This window comes from Enhydra lutris, unplaced genomic scaffold, assembly GCF_002288905.1.
Source record: "Enhydra lutris kenyoni isolate GAN:26980312 unplaced genomic scaffold, ASM228890v2 scaffoldscaffold15, whole genome shotgun sequence".
NCBI classification, from domain to species: domain Eukaryota; kingdom Metazoa; phylum Chordata; class Mammalia; order Carnivora; family Mustelidae; genus Enhydra; species Enhydra lutris.
In genome coordinates this window covers 1,037,748-1,047,967 of record NW_019154099.1, presented here as the reverse complement: position 1 = coordinate 1,047,967, position 10,220 = coordinate 1,037,748, and positions in this window count along the sequence as shown.

Below are 10,220 nucleotides of genomic sequence, written 5' to 3'. Positions count from 1 at the left end.
ACATCTTCCTTATTCAGTCATCCATCTATGGACACTTGGGCTGCTTGTGTATCTTCTTGACTATTGTAAATTGTCCGACATTCTTGATGACAAAATGCTTCCCCCAAACTCTACTTTGGCTTCTGTAACAGTTTTCCACTAATCTAGGATCTTTCCCAGTCTCCTTCTTCTTGTGCTCTTCCCTAAAGAGTGATGTTCCCAGGATCTGTTTGACTCTTTTCTTTCTATTCCTGGCATTGACTGTCAGTTAAATGCTTATAACATTCTCCTTATATTAATCTATTGGGAGAAATGAGACCATTTCCGCCCCATCCCCACTACCATTGCTGTTGTAACTCATGAGTAATGTCACCTGTTCAATGTTAAACAGAAAATCTAATAACACAGTGAATAATATTAACCATATATAGAAGAAAACAGAGAGATCATGCAGAAACACAAAACTGAAGCTATTTATTTGTGTCTGTCCAAGCCCAGTAAACTGCCCTTGTGTTTTGCTCTTCCTGAAGGAAGACTTAAATAGAAGGATGTGGTCAGCAGGCGGCCTAAAGAAAAAGCCACTAGACACTGCAAGCCTGTCTACGTGTCCAACACACAGTCCAAAGGAGAGGGAGCCCTTGCTGCCTGACCTGAGAGCTCACTGCCATGGTTCATTTGCTGTTTTCCCAACCCCCTACCCCAGTCTGCCTTAAACAAGCATTCCACAGCCAGGCTACTTAAGAATCTCAACTTTTGGTATATGGGTAAGAAGGAAAAAAATAGAAAAGACACCCATATCCATGTCCCTACTTCAGCCCCTTCTCTTCTTCTGAACCTCTGGTGGAACCCCTCCATGGCTACAGGCATAGGTCTCCTCAAGCTGATTGTGGCTTACTGCAAACAGATGATATTGGCTCTCCCAGGACCAGAGATCACCAACTTGGGACGCTCCCATTTCCAGGAAGAGCAAAAGGAAGACACTAGGATCTGGAGATTGTTAACTCAGGAATCAAACCTCCTAGGCTCAAATCCCAGCTCAGCCACTTACTGGTTATATGCCTTCAGCAGGTTACATGCATTGTTGTACCTCATTTTTCTGGTCTGCAAAATGGGGATAAATAGAGCATCTAGCTTACAGGGTTTTTTAAGCGTTCAAGAGTTAATATGTTTGAAGGGTGTTGAACAGTGCCTGGTTCAGAGTGAAATTCTCAGTGTCCTCCTAATGAGTAGGGAGGGGCAGGAGAAATACCACAAACCTCAGCGGTCCTGTGCTCAGAACAGTCGTTGTGCCTCTCCTAATTTCTGCTCATTAGAGCAGAGCTTGCTTCTCGCTGATTCTTTTCCCCCAAGGCAATTACATCAGAAGCATGGTGCTTCTTCCTCTGGTGGTTTTTTTCTAAGACCCAAGCAGAAGAGAGGAATCAAATGACTCTTCGTTCAACTGCTTTATCTTCCTCAGGGTAAGAAGTTTAATAAATTAGAACATTCTTCCAGCTGGTTCCTGTGGAGAGTACAAAGTTACCTTTCAAATTATGACATATTTTGAACTAAATATTGCTATTAAATGCTGAACATTTCCACAGCCCGGTATCTTCCTTTGGTGGTTTGCTGTTTTATTTTTATAAGGGAGCAAAAACCATTTGTAGAAAATAATTCTCGTGTGTGGGTAGAAATGGTTTCATTATTTTAACCCCAACCTCAGATTTAGCTAAGCACTAACAAATTTCAAGACACCGACTCCACGGTGCCTAGAAACATGTACATGAATATCCCGGACCAGCGATTCAATAAGAGTCATTCATCTCCCTTCCCTAACTTACATGTTATGCTCACCAAGCAGCCTTCTGATTATAATTTGTCTTACAGTAATTTGTCTTCAGGCAGAGAATGTACTTAGCAGTGAACTTAAGTCTTTGGAAGAACATAGTAGTTTTGTTTCTACTCTAAATTAATGAACTGACATGTTGGTTGTGCATCAATCCCATGTGAGTTCGATGTATATGAAACAGCTCCTAAAACACTGGTTGCTTCGGTGGGGGGGTGGGGGTTGCAAAGTAGAGTTCCTCATCCTCCAAAGCCTCTTGAATGCTGTGGCCACATTCAACTTTGATCGCCATTTTGTAAGCCCTAATGGGGATCCTCCTAGTTTACCTTTATGACATCTCCATTCAGTTCTTTGTTCCCGCAGCAACTACCGTAGCTATATCTCCTATTATGACCTCTATCTGTCTCTGCCCAGTGGACCCTAACTGAATCCCACAGGCATTTCAAGGTCAGCATTTCTAAGATATAATGTATAGTCTTGTCCTGCAAGCCCATTCTTCCTACTGCCCCTAAGGATGTTGGGAGATCATGGAAAGGCTTTAAGCAGAGAAGTAACATGATTTGGTTTGCATTTCTATAAAAGTTCTCTACCTGGTGTATAGAATATATTGTTAGAGGGCAAGAATGGGTACAGCAGTGCCAGTTAGCAGGCCATTGCTGTTATCTAGGTTAGCAACCATGATCTGGACTGAGTTCTTCCCATTGGAAATAAAGGGGACAATCCAAGAGACACTTACCAGGTGTACTTCTGATAATCAGATGTGAAAAGTGGGACAGATGGAGGTCCCAAAGATGACTCCCCGATTTCTGGTAGATGGTGGGATCATACACTAAGAAATAGGGAGGAAAAGCAGCAGGTTTGGGGAGGAAGATCATAAATTCTGTTTTGGACATGTTGCATTTGACACATCTCTGAGACATTTAAAAGAGAATACCACGGAGGGAATTGAACTTAAGGTAGGAGCTCAGCTGAGAGAAATGGGTCAAAGTTGTAAGTTTAGAAGTCATCATATTGATAGTGCTTGTATTGGTAAGTATGCATAGGGTCATCAAGGGAATGAGTGGAGAAAGAGGAGAGAGACATTAGAAGAGAACTGTACTCTTCCAACTGCCTTCTGATTGTATTCTTCCAATACAAAAAGTCAGATTGATCTTTAGGATTTGGCAAAGAAATCTGAGAAGCAACGTCCAGAAATGGGAAGAGAACAAACAGGGGTGATACCAAGTGAAAGAAGTACTCTAGGGAGGAGGGTGCGGCTCCCTGTGTGTGCTGCTGATCAGAGGGCAAATGGAAGTTTCTACAATCTTTCTGTTGGGAAAAATTGTATCCTAGAATTGGAAAACACTTATTCAAAAAACAACAACAACACCTCTCTGGATAGCTGTACATTATGTTTTGAAATGCAATGTAAATCCTACTTACATATAGTAAAGCAACTTTTCAAAAATGATGTATGCAGGAATTCAAGATAAGGAATTCAAGAAATAACCCACATAATTGTTCATCCAGAAAGTTTATCATTGCAATGTCAAACATTTCAGTGTTTCCAAATATCTCAGTGTCTGGCATCATATAAACCAAATGGGCAGATGTTTGACAGTCTTTTTTTTTTTCTTTCTCATGAATCATCTTGATATTTAGCATCATGTGTGAAACAACCTGACCCACATTCCCTTCTTTTTTTTTTTAAGATTATTTATTTATTTATTTATTTGAGAGAGAGTACAAGCATGGGAAGAGGCAGAGGGAGAGGAAGAAGCAGGCTCCCCACTGAGCAGGGATCCTAATGTGGGGCTCGATCCCAGGACCCTGGGATCATGACTGGAGCTGAAGGCAAATGCTTAACCATCTGAGCCACCCAGGCACCCCACATTCCCTTCTTTTTAGCATAAACCACGGGTTGCACCTTAATCCATTTGGTTTATGCACTACTGGTTTCTTAAATCACTTAGAACACCATTTGTCAGTGTTCTCAGACTCACAGATAAAATATCACATGTGTTTCCTCCCACCATGAAGCCAAATCCAGATAAATTTGGAGTCAGTAGCATAAGCCCTCTAAGATCACCATCTCAGGCCTTGCATGTTTCCAAGGTGATAAAGCTGTGCAGCTAGTTACTATTCCAAAGCACACAGCTAGATTTCCATCACTATGATATATTCCATTTTCTATTCAATTTCATCCCCCAGAGAAAACTCAAGGGTTATATGGAATTGCACATTTAGACTTGCCCTTCTGTCAAACATTAATAGGATCACGGAATCATAATGCAAAGGGAGACCTGGGGAACTCATGGGATCAATCCACTCCCCTTCAGCAGGAGAACATTTAACCTAACCCTCAGGAACTAAGAAATCCTTGTATTTAAAAGGGCTCCTTCCCTTCCAGAAGAGAAGATTCTACAACCTCCAGCAAACAGTTCTCAGTGCTTAGTAACCTCTACCCTGTGAGAATCCTGGGTAAAATGTCAAAATGACCATCACAGTAGAAGATTGCCTGTCAAAGATAGAATGGGAAGAAAATGACCTAATTTACCTTGTGATGACTTGAAATAATACTTTGAATTCTGGAAAATATTATGGAAAAATGAAAACATCAAAACAGAGCCAGTTCATAATGTAATGTTTTCCACATTATATTACTCATGCCTGGAAGAGTCCAGAGGTCACTTGGGTCAATTCTTGAGAGGTTGTGAGAATTAACCACTGTCACTCACTGTACCCTTTTCCCCTACTTCTTCCAGTAAGTAAATCTCCCAGTGGGATAAAACTTAATTATTTGAACCATGTTTGCTCAGTTACATATTCTGCCTTGCCCATGATGAATGCTTTAATAAGACCATAAGTCCTTTTTTTTTTTTTTTAAAAAAGGTGAATATCTTTGAGAATTTTCTGGTTTCCTCCAAGAGCTTAGAACATTCACAGCCCATGTGTTTCTCACCCTTTCAGCAACATTTGCAGGATGCTTACTATGTGCCAGACTCAGGATTAAATGCTAGGCAGAGAAGTGTCTGTTGTAATAACATGCAGCATATGTAAACCCTATGTTAGACACTGAAGGTAAAATGGTGAGCAGAACAGTCTGGTCTTCGTGGAACTTATAATTTACAGGTGGAAAAAGGCTCTTTGATCAAAGAGCCATACAAACAAATATGAGATGACCTCTTTGTTAAGAGCCTCTGAATATGCAAATAGAGGGATCCTTCTAGTAGGGGGAAATAATTATTGAGAGGTGATCTGATGACCAAGTAGATTAAGATGAGCTAGCAAGAGTATTCCAGATAGAGAAACCAACATAAGCCAATGTGCTTGGAGATGAAGCACAGTAGATCATTTGAGGAGCTAAAGAAGGCCAGTGTAGTTGGAGCACAGAGAATGCAGGGAGAATGGGGTGGGGGACGGGCTGTGATGACACATGGCTGGAGGTTTGGTAAAATTCTGGTCTCTGTCCTAAGAGCAATTGAAAGCTATCACAATCCTTTAGACTGTGGAAGAGATGACACAGTCAGACTTGTCTTTCAGGAAGAATATGGTGTCTAGATGAGAAAGGTAGGAAAGGATATGCAGAGCCATTTGAAGACTAGCATAATAGGCTAGCCTAGAGAGGGAAGAAAGGACAACCATGATGGCAGTGGAGTTGGAGACAAGACAAAGATTTTGACAGGACTTGGTGATGCATTGGTAGTGGTTAAGGAAGAAAGTTTTCAAGGATGACACCTAGATCTCTTGCTTGCAACTAGGACACATGATAGTACCATTCACTTGGAGGAGGGATGGAGAAGAGAATCATGGCAGGTGTGAGGGTGAGAGGGCAGGAAGGATGGGGATGGTGATCATGAGCTCAGTTTTATAGCTCTTTAATTGGAAGTGCCTTTGAAACCTTCAAGGAAAGATGTCATAGAGATAATAAGGTGGACAGACCCGCCCAAGGCAGAGAGGAGGTGTCAGAGCTGGAGAGGTCATGGACATGTCATGTTGGGTGTCCTGTGTGTGGCAGCTGAAATCACAGGCCAAGAGAGAGAATGCAAAGAAAGAGGAGAAGGGGGCCTAGTGACAGCCTTGAGGACTGCTATCCATAAAGACAGTAGGGGAAACTACATGGGAGACAAAGTAGATGTGAGCAGGGGGCTGGAAAGAAGACCAGGGCATGTGATACCATGGAAGCCAAGGGAAGAGCCTGTCCCCGGAAGAAGGAGAAGTTACTAGTATGGAAGGCAACAGAAACCTGCCCGGAATGGAAAGGAGACAGGGATTACAAACAGAAACCACGTTTTCGGAAAATGTGCTGTGTGAAGGAGTGGCAGATGTTGATAGAGAACATAGGGTTTTTACTTTTTGAACATGAGAGAGGTGAGTATATTTCAATGTCAGTGGAGAGACCTGTGAAAGGCTGAAGATACAGTAGATAGAAGGAGCAAGCAATAGGGAAAATTTCCTGGGGATAGGAGCCTTAGGTGGAAAGGATTTATTTTGAAGGTAGTCATTGTGCATGTTGACAAAGTCAGGTTCTTAGACTATAAAAAACTAACAACCACATTACCAGAGCCAGTATCCCAAAGATACTGTCGGTGGTTCTTCTAGCCTCCATCTTGAGGATGGCCGGTCTAGGCAGGGTCCACCCAGCACAGTGGTAATCTAAGCCTGAGGCTTGGCTCAACCCTCGGAGACCACCCGTCCAATAGGGCAACCTTCTCATTCTGTGGCTCCTGTACTTGTAAACCTACCTCACAGAAAGAAGTCTCCAGGGGCCCAGATGTGGTTCTGGCACACACAAACAAACAAACAAACAAACAAAAACAGACAAGGTGAGTACACCAATAGGTGTTATATAAAAGGTCCAGGAGTTGGCAGAGATAAGAAGAACCCCCTCAGCCCTCTCTTTGGGTTTGAGAGAAGTTATCACATGGTTTGCAAACTGTCTAATCATTTTCTAACCCTTTAATAACTTTAATAAGCAGCTGCTTATTAAAGGCAGGGATGGGACCCTATGTCTGTCCACAGCACCTAGTGCTGTCCCTGATCCAGAGCAGCTGATGGACCAGGAAGGATCCGTCACGGGAGTAGAAAGAAGGGAGAAAGGGAAAGGAAGCCAAAAAGGTCCATGCTGTGGGGAGGTGTTTGCCTGTATTCTGTGAGTAGGTGGTAGTGATGAAAATTTGTCAGCCGTACTGTCGGGCAATAGCAGATCCATCCAGACACATTTTAGACACTTAGACATTTAGACACATTCTACTTGGAGGTGTGCCAATAGAAGCCTTCGTGAGGCTAGGGAACAGGTCGGGAGACAGGAACGAGAGTGGGAAGGTTGGAATTGGCAGTCAGAAGTTTGCATCTGGGAGTTGTCGACTGTAGTTGGAGCAATTGGAAAACGAAGGCAAGACTCTGGTGGAAGGGATGATCGTGAGAAAACACTGAGGTCCTCGGTGGGCCAAGGGAGGAACCAAGATGTCTGTAATGTCCACTCCCCAGAAGGGGTGGGGGGAGCAGAAGGGGAGCCTCAGAGAAGCAAGGTTTCTGCCCTTCCTCTTTCTGTGTATTTGGTGAACTCAAGTCCTTCCTTCAGCTCAACAAACATTGTCTTTTTCTTTCTTCTTCTTCTTCTTCTTTTTTTTTTTTACAACAGAAAGCACGTTTATTTTATTTTAAAGTTTTTTATTTCAAGTTCAGTTAACACACAGTGTTATGTTAGTGTCAGGTGTATGTATAATATAGTGATTCAGCACTTCCGTCCATCCCCCAGTGCTCATCACGACAAGTGCGCTCCTTAACCCCCATCACCTGTTTTGCCAGCCACGTCGTCTATTCCGTGAAACCTTTCCCCGTCACTTCATCCGGCTCTTCCCCACTTCCCTCCCATGCTTCTCAGGATGCATTGTTTCCTCACTTCCACTGGCTCAAACAACATTTTGTACGTTCTAAACTGAACCCCACAGACATCTGTCATAACATTCTCACATGGTGTTGAGGTGTAGGGTTTACCTGCCTGGATCTCCCACTAATGACTGTCAGCATTCAAAGGCAGGGTCTCTCTCTCATGTGGAGCAGATCCAGCAGGATCATCGGGTCAGTGTCATTTTGAGGAATCCGTGAGTGCATGGGCATGGCATTCGTATGGAGAGGGTCAAGAGCATTTGGATGGTCAGACACAGAACCCAAGAGGCTCACAAAGAGAGAGAGCGAGCGATTTGGAAGCTGACTGCAGAGCAGAATGATAACACCAATGCTTCCCACATGCTGGGCACTATGTCAGCCCTGTGTGTGGTAACTTCTCAGTCCTCCCAAAGCCCTTGGTATGCCGGGGATACAAACAAGAGATCCACCCCTCGGAGAGCTTACTTGCCCCAGATCACAAACCTAGAAAGTGAGAGAGGAACAGTTTAAATGTGGGTAGTCTGGCCGGCATCAAAGGTCCGTCTTACCCATTACATGCCACCTTACCTTCTACATGAGATGCCTTCAAAGGCAGTGTGATGGGTTGAATGGTGTGCCTCCAAATCCCGAGGCTGAAGCCCAACCCTCAGTACCCCAAAGGTCTTTAGGGAAATAAGAAGTTGAAATGAGGCAGTAGGGTAGATCCTAATCCAATCTGTCAGGTGTCCTTATAAAAAGAGGAAATTTGGACACTCAAAGAGATACCAGGGATGTGCATGCAAAGCAGAGTGACCATGTGAGAACACAGAGACAAGCCAGCCATCTGCAAGCCAAGGGGAGAGACCTCAGGAGAGACTAAACCCGCTGCCACCACCACCATGTGGGACTGCCCACCTCCAGAACTGTGAGAAAATAAATTCCTGGGTTTTAAGCCATGCAGTCTGGGGGACTTCATTATAATAGTCCTAGCAGATTAATGCAGGTGGACAAAGCTGTGGAAGATTGGACACAGAAGGAAAGTGTCAGAATGAGAGGATGACAGAGAGCTCACCTGTCCAAGTCTAGACCATCAGTGTGATGACAAGTGGGTGACCCGGACACAATTCCCAGAAGGCTCAGCTATCCTCAGTGTTCTGAGTCTAAAGTTTCATCGTATTCTTAAATTTCCACAGCACTTTTCCAGAGGTCTTTCCTGTTCCCCTCTCTCTTTTGGCCCACCCCTGGTGGTTGGAGGGGTAACTGTGGGCATACTGTGGGGTGTCTGGTCTTGGACTCCAGATCTCATACTAGGAAACATAGGCTCAGAGTCTTGGGATGCCTCCCAGCCAGGACCAGCATCCCTGCTCCCTCTTATCCAAGCCAAGTCATTCATACTTTAATGAGATTATTTTCCAACTCAACCATTTATCCTTAGTTCCATTTATCCCTTTACCATCTGGTCCCCTTATGCTTGCATGTAAGGCTAGTGGCTTTCTTTGTCTAAGTAGATTTGTCAATAGTTTATAATTTTTCTTGTCATGATCATAATATTTATTTTTCACATTAGATAAACTCTTCTGGAGACTTGGAAGAAAGAGAGTCCCCCTGCTGCCATCTCTTTTTAACCTGAAATTTTTGTTTCTGGGACACGTGGATTTTGGGAATGAGCAAAACTTCCCAAACCAACATATTTTCCCATTCTATTTGCTTCTGCATACCCTAAACTAGTATTTCATTTAAAGAACTATCTTAGATTAGGCTGGCCTCTCAGCAAATGGTCCAGAGGGTCCACTCATGCAAGGTGTGGCCCATTTCCATCCAAACTGAATCTCAAAGCCAGACCAATCCCATGCCCAGGAGATTTTAACTTCTACCTTTCTCAATCTCCAATGCTTCAAGTTCTTAGTCTTCAAACTACTTATCCTCTGGTTGTTCAAAACCCTCAGCCCCTCCCCATTACTTATGTCCTTCTTAATAACTAATCTCTTTCATCAGTAAAATTGATGCTCTTTACCTACCATCACGTTATTTCAAGGTTTTCCTTTTTTTTTTTTCCTTTCCTTTAGTAAAGGACTCTGATATGCCAGTCCTACCCTAATGGACCACAACACACTGTACACCTGTCAAGAGCTTTGAGGAGCCATCTAAGGAAGGCAAGTCTTGGTGGGAAAGCCAGTCCTGCCCTTGGGGCCTGGAATATGATAAACTGTCCTCTCCTGAACTCGACAGCTCTGTTAGGCCAGCCACTGCCTCTGGCTCATTCCCCATTGTGTCCCTGGTACTGGGTGCACAGTGAGAGCTCAATAAATAGACGGATGAATGGCCTTATTTTCTAATACACCAACACATGCGAAAACATCAGCAGAGACTGAAATGAGCATGGTAGGTGAAACAGAACATGAGAATGTTGTCAGTGCATCTGAGAACAAGTGACTAAAAAATCAGTGACAGAGCACCTGGGTGGCTCAGTGGGTTAAGCCTCTGCCTTCAGCTGGGATGGTGATCTCAGTCCCACATCGGGCTCCCTGCTGAGCGGAGAGCCCTCTTCCCCCTCTCTCTCTGCCTG